Source organism: Pseudonaja textilis, chromosome 8 (genome assembly GCF_049901715.1).
Source record: "Pseudonaja textilis isolate UNSWEBS1 chromosome 8, rPseTex1.2, whole genome shotgun sequence".
Classification (NCBI taxonomy): domain Eukaryota; kingdom Metazoa; phylum Chordata; class Lepidosauria; order Squamata; family Elapidae; genus Pseudonaja; species Pseudonaja textilis.
Window position 1 is genome coordinate 10,584,063 of NC_141997.1, and position 15,466 is coordinate 10,599,528.

The 15,466-nt window shown below is 38.8% G+C and overlaps 1 protein-coding gene across 1 annotated transcript in view; it reads left to right on the top strand.

Annotated features, from left to right (window-relative positions):
• The window catches only part of GEMIN8 (gem nuclear organelle associated protein 8), a 48,594-nt gene that overhangs the window by 30,404 nt on the left and 2,724 nt on the right, over positions 1–15,466 (top strand). The window lies entirely within an intron of this gene.

The window sequence follows — 15,466 nt, forward strand, 5'->3', positions numbered from 1 at the left end:
GATTTGTGTAATGACATTGCTGTGTGAATGACACAATATCTGTTTGAACAGATAATCAGGAATTAGACCCTTCTCCCCACTACTGATTTATTAAATCAAGATTTATCTGACACTGATAGGCCAATAAAATATTTCCTGAACCGGTTTTCATTTTTCCTGCACATGGCCTTAATTTCATGAAAAACATTTTAGAGGACAATTTCCCATCTTTTTAGATTCAAGTCTTATACTAGCAAGAAATGAAAATTCTAGATTTGGGAATAAGTTCTTAAGCGAGTAAGTGATTTTGTGGCACTTAACATGCAGATTTGCCTAGCAAAGATATTATGGGGCTTTTGTTTCTGTAAAATCTTGTTCTTCATCAGTGCTCTGTCATGCCCAGTTGGCTATCAGTTACTGTACCAAATGCACTTTGTAAATAAATAAAATGGAATATATGACTTTAGTTTTCAGATACTTCATTAAAATCTTACATATGATTGAACTTTCAGCATTTAAAACTCCCCCAAGGTGGCTTGCAGAATAAATAAAATAAACATTAAGCATCAAAATTATACATAAAAAGCCTACAGTGATGATAAAAAATATGCACTCTATCTTCCAACATGCTAAAATTCTGAATCTATTAAACTCATATAAAAACACAGGACAACTGTAGAAATAAGTGAAACTTCAGGACAGTGGTGTGACTTTAAAGTAGTATGCCAAAGACAAAAGTATAACAACAACCATAACAACACAAGAGCACACAATAGATACAAACTCAAGGTTAACTGCACCAAACTTGATTGCAGGAAATATGACTTCAGCAACAGAGTGGTCAATGTCTGGAATACTCTACCCGACTCTGTAGTTTCTTCCCCAAACCCCCAAAACTTTAACCTTAGACTGTCTACTATTGACCTCACCCCTTTCCTAAGAGGTCTCTAGGGGGCGTGCATAAGCGCACCAACGTGCCTACCGTCCCTGTCCTATTGTTTCTTTTATTTTTCTTATATGTACCCATTTCATGTATTCATACCTATGTATACACTTATACTTACTATCTTGTAAACAATTGACAAATCAAATAAATAAAAAGTAAACTTGAACTATTCACATTTTCCCTTGATAAATAAATTATTTTGTCAATTTGCCTATTACAAAGTGACAATTCTTTGTCTACACTACAATTCATGCCTTGATAAAGAAAACAAACAGAAACTATAATGATCCTTTGGAAAAGTTTTGTGAAGTAAGGTTGGACAACCAATCAGCCACATGAAAACACATAAAATAAATGAGGCTATCTGCTTCATGATATACAATATGATTTAGAATAATTTCCCTTTTTTTTGCCACAGCTGGCTGTCTCATGTTGCTCTTGTCAATGTGGCTACATGACTGCAGTGTGTAGAGGTTGGAACTGCTATGCTATACAGTATACACTTCTCTTTTATTTTCCCAAGGAAACTTTTAATAGGTCCAGCCAGTTCTCTTTATGATTTATAAACTATTAAAAACAATCCTCATTCACTTAAAATTCTTCTGAGTTACAGAATTGTGCAGAGATATTTCGAAAACTTTTTAATTGAAAAGTATAATTGGCTTGATAATAGTCCAAGTACTCTGGATGATATATCTTCCTGAAATTGGCATCAGATGTAAATACATGCATTCCCTTTCTGAGAGTATTTGTGTATACCTCAAGCTCATCCTTTTTCAACAATTTTCCACAAAGAATTTTTTTTTAATCTTTGGGTCATCAAGTATACAAACAGAATACAAATTTGATAAATGAATTTGCCTACATACATTAAAGTTAGCATCAAATAAACTATTTTCAAACTAACTCATAGTAACTAACAACAAATCAAATCTCATTTGATAAGAAACAAAAACAAAAGTTGAATTCTTCGGCTGTATGTAGAAAGATGGAATGAGAATAGGAATGTAGGGCACAGAGGTCATAAACCAGGATATAGAAGACATAGATTTAGGTCCACTTTCAAGTACTATGTTATTTGGGGCCTACCTAAACCACAATGTTGTTGTCAGAAGTGTGTGTGAATCTTTATATCTTTATCTCTAGATAGATAGATAGATAGATAGATAGATAGATAGATAGATAGATAGATAGATAGATAGATAGCGATATAGATATAGATAAAAAGATTTAGGTCCACTTTCAGTTGCTATGTGACAAAAAATATAAAGCATATTTACAACATATCATAAATGTGTAAAGCATTATTAACTACAAATTGTAGGAGGTTGCTGTGTCTCTAGCCAGCAAATGGGTAAATAGTGACTGGAGAAATCTGAGTTTTCTGATAGTAATTTTCTGAGTTTGGTCATAATGTTCATCAAAAAATATAATAAAGATAGCAGGAGACAAAGCCAGCATCCAATCAAAGGAAATCTGTAGAAATCCTCTAAAACTAGCAAGAGTTTAGGTGAAGTTGATTTAATCTGGCAGCTTTAATTAATGGGTTAGGGTTGATATTTTTAATCTAAAAATTATGAATTGCACAAGATTTCTTGATAGAAATAAATTAAAAATTTAAAAAATATGAAGGACACCTAGAAGAAAGTGATAGGAGGTAAATATCACTGAACAAAGTCTCACTTTATACCCTCTCATCGGGCCTCTTGCAAAACTGACAGGCTTGTTGCCAAGAAGCATGGAAACAATTTTAATTTAAAAAAAAAAATCTTCTAGAGACAAGCTTTATGTCTATCAGTGAAACTTATCCTTTTGTGTGGATACCAATAGTTACTCAGACAGCTGCTAGACAGCTGGAGGTTCTATTCCTGGCTGTAGCATAGCTGCTTTATTTTAAAAGCTAACTTGATAATCAAATAGTTGTTTAACTCTTGGAAACTTTTATTTCTGGGGTTACAGAGGCAGTGTGTTACGCTTACTCTGTTCTCCTTTGTTCATCTTAGTGCCACAAATGGAATGTTGGTTAGAAATATTCTTAAGCTTATGTATGCTGAAACATTGAAAAGATTCTTTTAAAATTCCACATAGTATCCAATTTTATACAGTAATCCATCTGTTGCATTTGCTTTCAGAAAATCTTCTAGAGAAATCAGTAACTTCTTTGTAAATTTAATTAAAACTGTAACCGACTAGTTATTAACATTATAATTTAAAATGCAGCAAAATGTGGCATTTGCCCAAATTAGAAAATGTATGTTAAAAGTGTCCTATTTTGCTCATCTACTTTATTGATTTTTTAAAAACCCCATTTTACAACCCTGCAATCCTTTAATTCGAGCTAGAATCAGAGCAACTGAATGGAGCTGAGACTTTACTGGCCGGATGTCCTTCCTGATGCCATGTGGAGTTCATAGCAGATATTTTTTCTTTGTGCCCCAGGAGGGAAATATCTGCCACAACCTAGGATTGAACTCTCAACCTTCCAAATGCGGGGAGGTGAGCGTCTTTACCACTAGACCACCACACCACTCCAGTTTAATATAGTGATGAGTTATTCTAATGATTATCCAAACTACATGAAGGAAAATCAAGTAAATAGAAAAGTAACCTTAATGCAGTACTGATTTTATCAGTGCTGTCAGTGAAGATAGGTTCAAATCTTGTTGAACATGAACCAATGCAAGATCAACAGATTTATATGGAATGTCAATATTGCAAATGTGATTATTTCTTGTAGCAGACAAGGTTTATTTTGTTTTGATTTTGAAATACTGCTGTGAATCAAACATTGCAGAATAGTGGAATGTAATTGCCATGACATCATAAGGGTCAGTAGTCTTGTTTCTTAAGTATCATAATGAAGTCAGAAGTTGATTGCGTCTTTTCTGAAACAAACATCCAACATAAAATGATTTGGGATAAAACAGGACTTTGGATCTATTTGAAGGCAATCTATGCCTTCTAATTTGGTGTAAATCTTTGAAAATTCTGAATGCATGTAAAGGAAACTAAAGTAAGTTTTAATACCTTCTTTCAAAAGAAAATAAAATGTTTGGAAATGCCTTAGAGAGAACAATTAAGGAGAAAAATTAGACAGAACTTTTCCTTCTAAAACTAGAATTCAAGGTGACAGACAGAATAGAATAGAATAGAATAGAATAGAATAGAATAGAATAGAATAGAATAGAATAGAATAATTTTATTGGCCAAGTGATTGGACACACAAAGAATTTGCCTTGGTGCAAATGCTCTCTGTATATATATATAAAAAAGATATATTTGTCAATAATGTAAATACTGCAAAGTAGCAGCAAATAGAACAAACAAGAAAGGTAAAATATCCATTGTGTTAACTTTATTTTGTTTTTAATTTAAGAATCCTTCTTGACAATTCACTAATCCTTCCAATGACCAGATCAGCCAGCAGAAATGCAAAAAAGTTTTGTTAATTTCGTTGTCTATTCCATTAGGAGCAACTTTCTATAGAAATCTTCCTACCTACAAAGGGAGTATCTTAGATCAAAACCAATAAGTATTTTGCTCTCTTTAAGAAATCTCAATTTTTAGTATTCAAGGTCATTAAAACATTTTTTAAACCAAACATTTTATTACATTTGTTAATTGCTACTGTTAACAAAGTTATTAAGTATGAAAAGCATTTTAATAGACATAGTCTTAAGATCTATAATATTGTAGAATATGCAGCGTGCTTAAATGTTGAACTATGGAAAACATATCAGAGGGATTTAAAAGGTTCCGTTTTCTCTCTAAAATAACATATACCACATAGTACATATAATGCTTTCTAATCAATATAGAACAAGTTGTAAGACAAGTTGATACAATATCACCTATCCTTTTCTTAGCCTGTCTTGAAGAAGTATTTCACAAACTAGATTGGGCAACAGATGGAATACAAATCAATGGCGCTTATTTAAATAACTTAAGATTTGCAAATGATGTTCTCCATGCTGCTGCGAGAGCCCAGGATGGGTTAGACTCCTCCTGATGATGTCATTAAGCTGAGTCTATTCTTGTATATAAAAGGCCAGCCCCTGGGAGTGTCCCCAACTTTGACTCAGCTTCTTTTAGTCAATAAGCTGTGTCTCTGAAAGCACTGTGATAATTCTACCATTCAAACTCTTCAAAAACAGCTTTAAACACAGCTTCTGGGGATCCGGGCAGCTGTGTCTTCAGGAGAGCGGGGCTCCGCTCTCCTGCCACACCAAGGACTCAAATGTTGCTAGCATCAGGGAAGGCAAATAAGGGAAGCATCCATTATCCTCCCCCATAGCCTTTCCCTCTTTCTAACTGCCGAATTTGTCGCTCGGGGCTCTTAGCAGCCTAAGGAACGACCACCATTACCAGAGGCCACAGCACGTCTGGGCAGCCATTTTGGGGGAGCAAATCCTCCATTGCATGAGGTGAACAGCCATTTTAAGTGGCCCAACTTCAGATCGGCCTCAAAACAAGGGCAAATTTCTTGCATTCCTTGGCAGCAAGGCCCCACGAATAGCCAGCACATTCCGAGGGTAACTTCCAGCATCTCTTGTGCTTCACCTATTCTTGCCATGGATCAGGACAAGGCCCAAGCTGAACTTCCTTGTCCAGAGGACCTGGCCCTCCAACCAGCCAGAAGAAAAAGATGCAGAGAGCGATCTCAATCAGTACAGAGAGAGGTGGCTGCAAAAATTAGGGCTAAAGCTCTGCCCCCAAGAAAATGTCCCAGGCTGAACTTGAGGCTGAGAAATGAAGACATGTTGCCTTAGAGAGACAGTTTAATAAAACAATAGAGCAAATGAGATGACAACTGCAACAGGCTTCCCAATCAGGAGAATCCCAGGGTTACCAGGGAAACCCTTCTAGGGGAAGGGAAGAAATTTCAGGATCCTTTGGAAACCCTCCATCTTGGTCCCCTGAGAGGCTGGAGGAACAACTCAATCCTCAAGACCTAAGCATGTCATGGCCTAATTTCAAACAGGCTACTTGGACCTATGCCCCCCCTCCACCCACCTGGGTCCAGGGCAGCTCCCGGGCCAGACCGGAATCTAAGTTTACTCACACTGTGACAGGCCTAGGAAGATTCAGGATGTTGTCTCTATTGCCATCAGGCAGGGGTTGGCTGAAGGATTCCAGCAAATCCTTTGGCCCTTAGAAAGGGCTCACTCCCTTTTCCCTTCGCAACCCCAGGGCCCCTTCAGAGAGGATTTCATCCACCTCAGGAGCATAGGGCCCTCTCCACCCACTTAGAATGGGAGGATTATGGGAAGGATGACTGCTCTGACCCTTCTGTGCACAGTCACTCCCCTCGTTCAGACCGGGAAGAGGGGGAGATCTGGGACCCTAACCTCTCAGAGGAGGAAGAATCTCACCCAGATCAACCTCCCTCAGCAACAGCCTTCAAACCAGCCTTATTCAAACTACTCCCATATAAGGCTCTGGTTACAGCCAAGCTGTCTCCTGAGGTAATGGCCCCTGAGCCACAAGGGGAACCCTCTGGGCAAGGAGACTCCCTTTTCTCCAAGCCCGTAGTTTACACGGAGGTCTTACCCTCACCTCTGTTGTTTCTCGACCTGATCAGGGAACAGTGTACTTCCCCCACTGCAGGTCCTCACCCTTTGTCTCACGATAGACAATTTTACAATGTGAGCCCATCACTAGCCAACACTCTTGCAGTGCCCCCTGTAGACGCTCCAGTCGTGGCCTCATTCTCCTTCTCTGGCACTCCCACCAAGCCAGAGGATGTACTTAAGCCCAAGGACAAACGCTCTGAACAGACCCTCAAATGCTACCACCAAGCAGTTGCGTGGGCTGTCCAGGCTTCAACCGCTGCATCGTTTTTCACAAGGGCTTCGCTCCGCTGACTGCACCAGCTACAAGGCCAGACCCCAGCATCTGACTTCAGGTCTCAACAGGACCTCAACAAAATAATAGCAGCAGGAATTTATGGCGGATGCCACCCTTAATTCCGCCAAGTTTGCAGCCAGAACCATGGCCTCCTCAGTGGCAGTGAGAAGGCTCATGGCTTCAAATTGGCAGGCAGAATCGCGATGGAAGTGGAAACTGGCTTCGGCTCCCTGTACAAGTGAAAGGCTCTTTGGCGATGCACTAGAGCCACATCTTATCAAGACCAGGGACAAATGGAAGATTCCTTCCTCATCAGGAAAAAAAACCTGACTATCGCCCTGCTCCATACCTTCCACCGACATTTCAGCCCAAGACCACTCCCCGTTTTTACCAACCACAGAGGGCGTATTCCCAGTGACAAGATCAACGCCCAGATGCACCCAGCAGACAACAACCTTCTGCTGATAAACAGCCCTTTCATGGGAGAGGGGGTCATTCCTTCCATCGTTCTAAGTAATCCCTCATTCTCTCCACCCATTGGAGGTTGGTTAGCTTACTTCACCTCCAGATGGGAGGGGTCAATGCGGACTCCTGGGTACTCAACAGTGTGCGGTCAGGGCTGCAGTTGGAATTTCTCTCGTCACCCCCAGAGAATTTTGTGTTCTGTCCCGTTCGTGGAACAGTTCAAAAAGGGCCCTTATGGAATTGGCCATTCAACACTTAATTGACATAAGGGCCATTCAACCTTTCCTGGAACATCAATGTGGATGTGGATTTTATTCCCAACTTTTCATGGTCCCTAAGACCTCGGAGGATGGTGAGCCATCCTTGACCTCAAATTTTTGAATGAGTTTATCCCATACAGGCGCTTCAAAATGCAGATCCTGCATTCTATTTTAGAGAGCATTTGGGAGGGAGATCTCCTCTCCTCCATTGACCTTATGGAGGCCTACCTCCATATACCCATTTGGCCTCACCATCGCCGGTTTCTCCATTTCTGTTACCAGCACCATCACTTCCAGTATCGAGCCCTCCCCTTCAGGCTCTCTTCAGCTCCAAGGGTCTTCACGAAGATCCTAGTGGCATTGGTGGCTTTGCGTCGGTCCGTTCCAGTGTGGATCCAATGCTACCTGGATGACATTTTGATACAGTTGTCTTCCACCCACTCCACCCATCGAGACCTGCAAATTACACTTTGCCACCTTCAGAGCCAGTTTTTCCATCAACACCAGGAAGAGCCATCTTACTCCTACAACCAGATTGCTTCACCTAGGGGCTGTCATCGACACAACCCTGTGCCAAGTCTTTTTGTCTCCAGACCAGGGGAAAAGCCTCACCGAGATCATCCACCAGGTTCCACATCAACACACTGTTCCCCTGGCACTGCTGTCCAAATTATTGGGGAAGATGATCTCGTGCATCAGCATTGTCCCGTGGGCACGGCTTCATTCTTGATCTCTACAATGGTTCCTGCTCCCTTTTCAACGAGCAGGAACCAGCCACACATCTATCAGGGTCCAACTCAGTCCACAGGCCCTACATTCCTTCAAGTGGTGGTTCTCCCCAGCCCTCCAGAAGGGACTCCCATTGAAGGAGCCAGACAGGCTGTTACTTACCACGGACACCAGTCTTCTGGGTTGGGGGGCCCATATGGAAGACCAGATGGCTCAGGGTATTTGGTCCCAGACAGACAAAAACTGCCCCATAAACTGGCCAGAGCTCAGGGCCATATCTCTAGTACTGATGCACTTCAGGGCCATGGTAACTGCATCCTATGTACTAGTGTTGATGGATAACATGGCCGCAAAGGCGCACTTCAACAGACAAGGGGAGCGAGGTCCAGGGCCCTCATGAGGGAGGCCAACCATTTGGGGCTGTGGGCGGAGAGACATTTGTTGTCAATAATGGCAGATCATATCTTGGGATTTGACAACTCCCAAGCCAACTGGCTGAGCCAGAGCTCGGTCGACCATACAGAATGGTGCCTCCACCCATCCCTTTTCAGAGACCTTAGCCTGAGGTTTGGGACTCCGGAAGTGGATCTCTTCTCCACTCCCAAAAACACCCAAGTAAACAGATTTTTCACCAGGTTTCCTTGTCAGGGAGCAGAGGGGACCAATGCTCTTTGGTGCAGATGGCCCAGGGGTCTTCTCTACACCTTTCACCCTCTTCCCATCATTCCGGCAGTCATTCGAAAGATGTTGGAGGAATGGGCAGAACTAATTCTCCTGGCCCCCCCTATTAGCCACGGAGGCCCTGGTTTGCAGACCAGGGTGAACCTGTCTGTAGCCCCTCCCTGGAGGATCCCAGCCCACACAATCTCTCTCCATCAGGGAGCTTTGCTCCATCCGGATCCCCAGTGGTTCAAACTGACCATGTGACACTTGAGCAGCAATGGTTGAGGCTAATCTCCCAGAGAAAGTTATTCTCACCATCCAGGTGTCTCGCAAATCATCCATCTACAATGCCACCAGGAGGGTTTTTTTGTCAATGGTGTCATAAGGAGGATTTTTCACTCACCTCAGTTCAACTGGCAGAGATTCTACATTTCCTTCAAGAGGGCTTAGAGAAGGGATTAGCCCCTAATACCTTATGATGCCCAGTAGCGGCCCTTTCCTCAGTGCTATCCTGGGACTCATTTCCTTCCTTGTCTCACCATTCTTCTGTCAGGAGATTTTTAAAAGGGGTTTCTAACCTTCATTCCCCGGTAGTACACAGGTATCCTTCATGGGACCTTTCTAAAGTGCTTCAGGCCCTGACAGAGCCACCATTCGAACCCCTTAGGACAGTGTCTCTGCAATTCTTGAGACTAAAGGTGGTTTTTCTGGTATCAATCACATTGGCTAGAAGGGTGTCAGAACTCACTGCCCTCTCAATCAGGCAGGATCTTTTCACCTTTCATGATAATAGAGTTGTTCTCCCTCTAGATCCCACTTTTATCCCAAAGGTCAGTACTTGGTTCCACAGGTTCCAGGATATTGTGTTGCCAGATTTCTGCCCCCTTCCGCACCACAACTTAAGTGCAATGGCACACCTTAGATGTTAGGAGAGCCAAAACATATGCCTTATCACACACACACTGTGGCCTGATACAAAACCAGGCTGTTCCCTTAGGGAAGTAAAACTCTTGACTCCATTTGACTGAAGTGAAAAGGCACTTTTACTAAGAGATGCTGATTGCAGTAGAGTCAAGCGGAACCTAAAATTCTCATGTGCAAACACAGAACGAAAACCCCTAGTTTCCCCTAGCCCTCCCCCTATGGTCTATCCGTGTTGTTTCTCAGCTGTCAATTCCCCCCTCCCAATTCCCCATCACAAAGCCTTATTGCCCATTTGTTCCCCTTCTCCCTTTCCCAGTTGATTACAGAATGTTGGCATGGTGCCAAACAAAAGCTGGTAGATATGACACCATCTCTGATCTCAGATAGAGTGCTGTCACAAAGGGCAAGCACCCTGGCAGAAAATGCCTATCAGTCCACAACTGATGGGATCCAGAACATGACACTCCTAGGTAGGACAAATCAAGATACTTGGAGAGCAACAGTCCTGTGGTTCCAAGCCATAAAAGGCTTTAAAGGTAACCTCGCACTGCACTGGAAGCACCAGTGATTCTTGAATTGCATTGGAAGGCAAACCAGTATAGCTCATGCAACAGTGATGTCACATGTGATTGTGCTAATTAACCCAGTGCCATTAACCATCTGCTAGGTATAGGTGTTGCTATAATATATTTGTAAATACAACATTCAAGATTATTTCGTACCTTTCCTAACATGTGAACCCTCCACCATAGGCCTATGGTGTTTGAGATTTTCAGGGCTAAGAAGAATTGTTCCCATGCACTGATATGATTGTATTACTATTGTTATAGCTATAAATTATAAAAATAGCATATCACACATTCGGTTATTTATTTTGTACAAATGACCCCCCTCAAGTTTCCTATATAATTACTGTCTGTGGGAATTTAATAATACTTGAAACAATTGTTTATATTTGCAGATTACATACAGCTTAGTTTTCCTTTAGGAAAGAAACAGGTTTAACCCATCCTTTCCCAGCTGAAACCCTAACCTCTTTTTTTTTTTTTTTTGCTAGAAAGAGAAAAGCAAAAAAACACATGTTCACATTCTAATTTTCAGGATTATTTTTATGTGCAGAAGTATTTATGCAAGAAATATGTGCAAATATTATAGTAGAAAGTTGAAAGATGCAGATACAATAATGTAATTAGTTAATACAGAATAAACTTTAAAAAGTAACATAATAGCCATGATTATGCAAGGATGTTAAGAATTTAGGACTTTCCTGGATTACTGCTTATTTTTACTCTTTGATTGGCTAGACAGTGAACTTGGCTTGACATAAAAGAATGTCTAACCATCCAAAAATATTTTAATATTATTTTCTATTATATATTTTCCTTTGTTATACATCATGTTTCCATTTCTGTAATGGCAGTATACTGTCTGTATCAAATCTCTTTTAAATAGACATATTATACACCATAATTGTAGCTGTTATTCTCATAATATATACAATATAATCTACACTTCTAGTTGCTCTATAAAATTTAATGTAATCAAATGTGATCCAATGATAATATTGCTTATAATGTTACGCTTACATATATCTATATATAGATTTACCTCTATTTTATTAATCACCCTTAATTATAAATTTACTAACTTCTGCTTCTGTTTTCTAACCATTTATAAAATAAGTCCCATGTTTAATAATACTCTTGTTTCTTCTTTGTCCCTAATTTCCATCGTTAATTTATCCATTTTGGCACAGTCTAGTATTTTCTTTATTACATTTTCCTCTACGGGTATACTTTCATTTTTCCAGTTTTGTGCATATATAATTCTCACTGCCGTTATTACATGTAATATTAAATATATAATTCTTTTGTTGTATTTCTCCAGTAGTATAGCTAGTAGGAAAAATTCTGGTTTTAAATCTATTTGTTGTGCTATCATTTCTTCTAACCACCTTTTTATCTTTAACCAATATTTTTTTGCCATTGGACAAGTCTACCACTTATGGTAATAGGACCCCAGTATCTGTTTACATTTCCAGCACTCTGGCAATACATTTTGGAACATTTTTGCCATTCTTGCTGGTGGCAAATGTCATCAGTAAAACATTTTGTAAAGATTTTCTTTGTATGCTGTTGACTTGGTTAATTTGTTGTTTCTTTCCCAAAGTTTTTGTCAATTGTCATCCAAAAATATTTTATACACATCATATTGAGGGATGAGAGCCAGTTTGATGTAGCAGTAAAGGCACCAGGCCAGAAACCAGGAGACTGTAAGTTCTATTCTTTCTTGAGAGTTTACGCACCAGAGACAAATTCCTTCTGTGTCCAATCACACTTGGCCAATAAAGAATATTCCATTCCATTCTCTCAGCCTACTGGGTGATCTTGGGCCAATCATTCTATCTCAGATCTGGGAAGGAGGCTATGGGAAACTACTTCCAAAAATGTTGTCAAATAAAACACAGGGACTGGTCACATTGTCACCAGGAGTCAAAGGCTTTTTCGAAGGCTAAATAGGGATATTAGCTTGTTCTATCTTTTAAATAATTACATGAAAATCCTGAAGAACTGGAGTCAAGGGATTTTTCCCTTTCTAGCACCATCCCAGAGAAGAGTTACATGGTTTTTTGGATTCCTCCAGAGGAAGCCTTGCAAATTGGTGACAAGGCTAATAATAAACATCACAACATGGAAAAGGAATGAGTCCTAAAACTATGATATTTGATTGCACTGTTTAAGTATCAATTTTCCATGAATAGTGTGTGTGTGTGTGTGTGTGTATTGTGAGCTGCAGGGAATATTTTTTTTTATTTTTTTTTCCACCATAAAATATATTGCAGATGTTCTGGAGGATAATATGGCAAGAGGCTTAACTCTGAATGCAAGCTGAAATGGACTTCATCTGTGTAGATAAAACAATGTTTGCTAACGTAAGAGAACTTTCTGGCCCATACATCCACACTTTTCTCCTACAGAGTTCTGAATAATGTTTGTAAAATCTTCTCTGGAGATTACACCAATTCCCTGAAGCAGCCCAGCTGAATTGGAATAGACAGACTTGAAGAATCTAAGTAATAAACTATTAATACCTAATGTACTAAAATGGTTGTACTGACAGAATTACAGGAGTCTTTCTGGTCTAAGATTTCACTTGATTTGGGAGATTTGGACTTCAAAATATCAAGGGAGGGGTGGGACAAATACATGCAACCCCAATATATTATTTAAATGTGAGGAGCGTTTGTTCAACTTTACATGTCATTTTGCAGCTATTTTGATTTTATATATTGTAGTTAGGCATATTGGGAACTAAAGTACACACTAGGAGTTAATTTATCCATTGATAATTTTGACAATCATAGCTTGCAAACATTCATATTTAACACTTTAAAAATCATATAAATGAAAAATATACATGAAAATAATATCATAGGCAGGTTAAAATGTAAAACTGAAACTGCATACAAAATAGCTTTCTGAATTAAATGACTTTCTTTGGAAAGCCCAGATCTTGTTCTCTAAAATGTTGTAGTCTCAACCTAAGTGAGATTTTTTTTTCTGAAGCTGTTCCAACAATCTGATTTCCTTGAAGGTATTTCTAACAATAGATCTGAATGGGAGAACAGGGTGTGGCCTGAAGGACCTAAACCATTCAGGGCCTTAATTATCAGCTACAATTTAAATTGGGATGAAACAAGTAGGAAGTCATGCAGCTGTTGAAACAAGGTTGAATTTCCTGTATACAGCCAGGCTGAGCCAGAAATTTAATTTTCTAAAGGTGTTCAAAGGCACGCCTCTATAAAGGACATTATAACAGGCTACATGTGTTAAAGAAGGCATATATTGCTCTTGCAATATTAGTTATCCATTACACAAAAGAGTTATCCATTGCACAAAACTTAACTTGACCATAGCCAAGTTCTAAACAAGTAGATTCAAGAATTCCCAAATTCTACACCTTTTCAATAATATCTCATCTAAGTGACCCCTTGATTTCAGGTCAGTGCTGTTGGATAATTATACTTCTGATTAGTCAAGATTTAGTTTCATGTTGCTGTTCAGACTAAAACCATTGTCATTTTCTAGCAACAGTTTAAATCTAGAAAAGTCTCCTTGAATGGAATGGAAAGTAGAGATTGGCAAGTAGCATTCATGGTTTTTGAAGTGCTGAAACCCTAAATCACTTTTCCCACTCCATGTGGCTTGTGTGTTCAGTGTGTTCAAGTTGCATGTTAAAACATGCATGGTAGTGTCTTAACTTTGGAACCTTTTGGTAATGCTCGTTGGACTTTGTATGTGTGTTTCTTTTTGGCAGAGTTGAAGACTTGCATGTTCCAGGAACATTTAGAAGTGTTGTGTGTTCACTTATTCCATGGCATATTTTGAAAGCTGTGCTGCTCCTTTAAGGAAGATGGTTTTTATTCCAATTTTAAACAATTGTTAACTTCTAAGAACTCAGGATGATCAGGGTAAAAATTCAATATTAAAAGAATGTTCTCCTTGAAGATAACATCTTTCTTTTTACTGTTGGAAACAATAAGTAAGAATTGTATCTCCAGTATGACTTTAGGCTCACACAGCTGTTCTTTAAGGAGGCCAGCACATGTAGCCATTTCTTTTAAATATGTGCTTTTGGCAAAATTCCACAAATCAGTAAAAACAGTGGTGTTTTGTAAGGGGTGTGTATATATAAGGATTTAAAACAAGTTAAAGACAATGATTTTTTAAAGTTATGCCAGAAACATGTTAAATATTTTTTTACAAAATACGTATTTCATTTATTATAATCACCATCAATGTTCCATATTCAGTATAGTTATTATCATCTAAATACCAACCCTTTAAAATTAGCATTCCATGTGGGTTCATAGACTCAGTTGTGTAAACAAATTGTTCACTTTTTCAAAACTGGTAATAGGTTTAATGTAACGTATTTCTGTGAGAATGTAAGTCAAAATTTTGAATGTATTAATGATAAAGTGAAGTTTTTCAAGCAATAACTTTCTTAACACATCTGTCTGAATTGCAATCTTGTCTATACAAGTTAGAGTTGTGTAAATTTAGCAGATGTAAACCATATCAGCAGCTGTATCACAAAAATAGCTTAATTTGAGCAGATTTTTTTTGTCAACTATCTTCACTACCAGCAATTTGGCTGAATTTATATTGTCCTGTTTGCATTATTTTACTGCCACAGCTAGAAAACAGTTTAGGTCTATTGGTTTCATCTTTATGAAACATTAAAAATTTAATGTCTCTGTATATGTTACTTCTTTTTTTTTTTCAATTTAAGAGCCGCTCTAGTAAATTCTTTACCACTTTTTAAAGTATTTCAACAAAATGTATTTTTTGAATCTCCTTCGGTTATGTTCATCATCTCAATATTTTTTTTACTTCTTGTTATGTCTTAACCACTTATTGCATTTATAGTGCTCGGGCAGGTGAAAGTCAACATAATTATTGCATCATTACATGTGTATTCATCTAGCCATCAATTAGCTCAAGCTTTTGAATGTTTTACACTCTTCCCTTTATTTGTATCTCACCAGATTCAATCAATATTATCCCCACAAGAATGTTCTGATATTGGTCCAAACTTAAGTCATTAAATGGCAAAGTGAGGGCTATATCTAAAGATACTAAATATATGT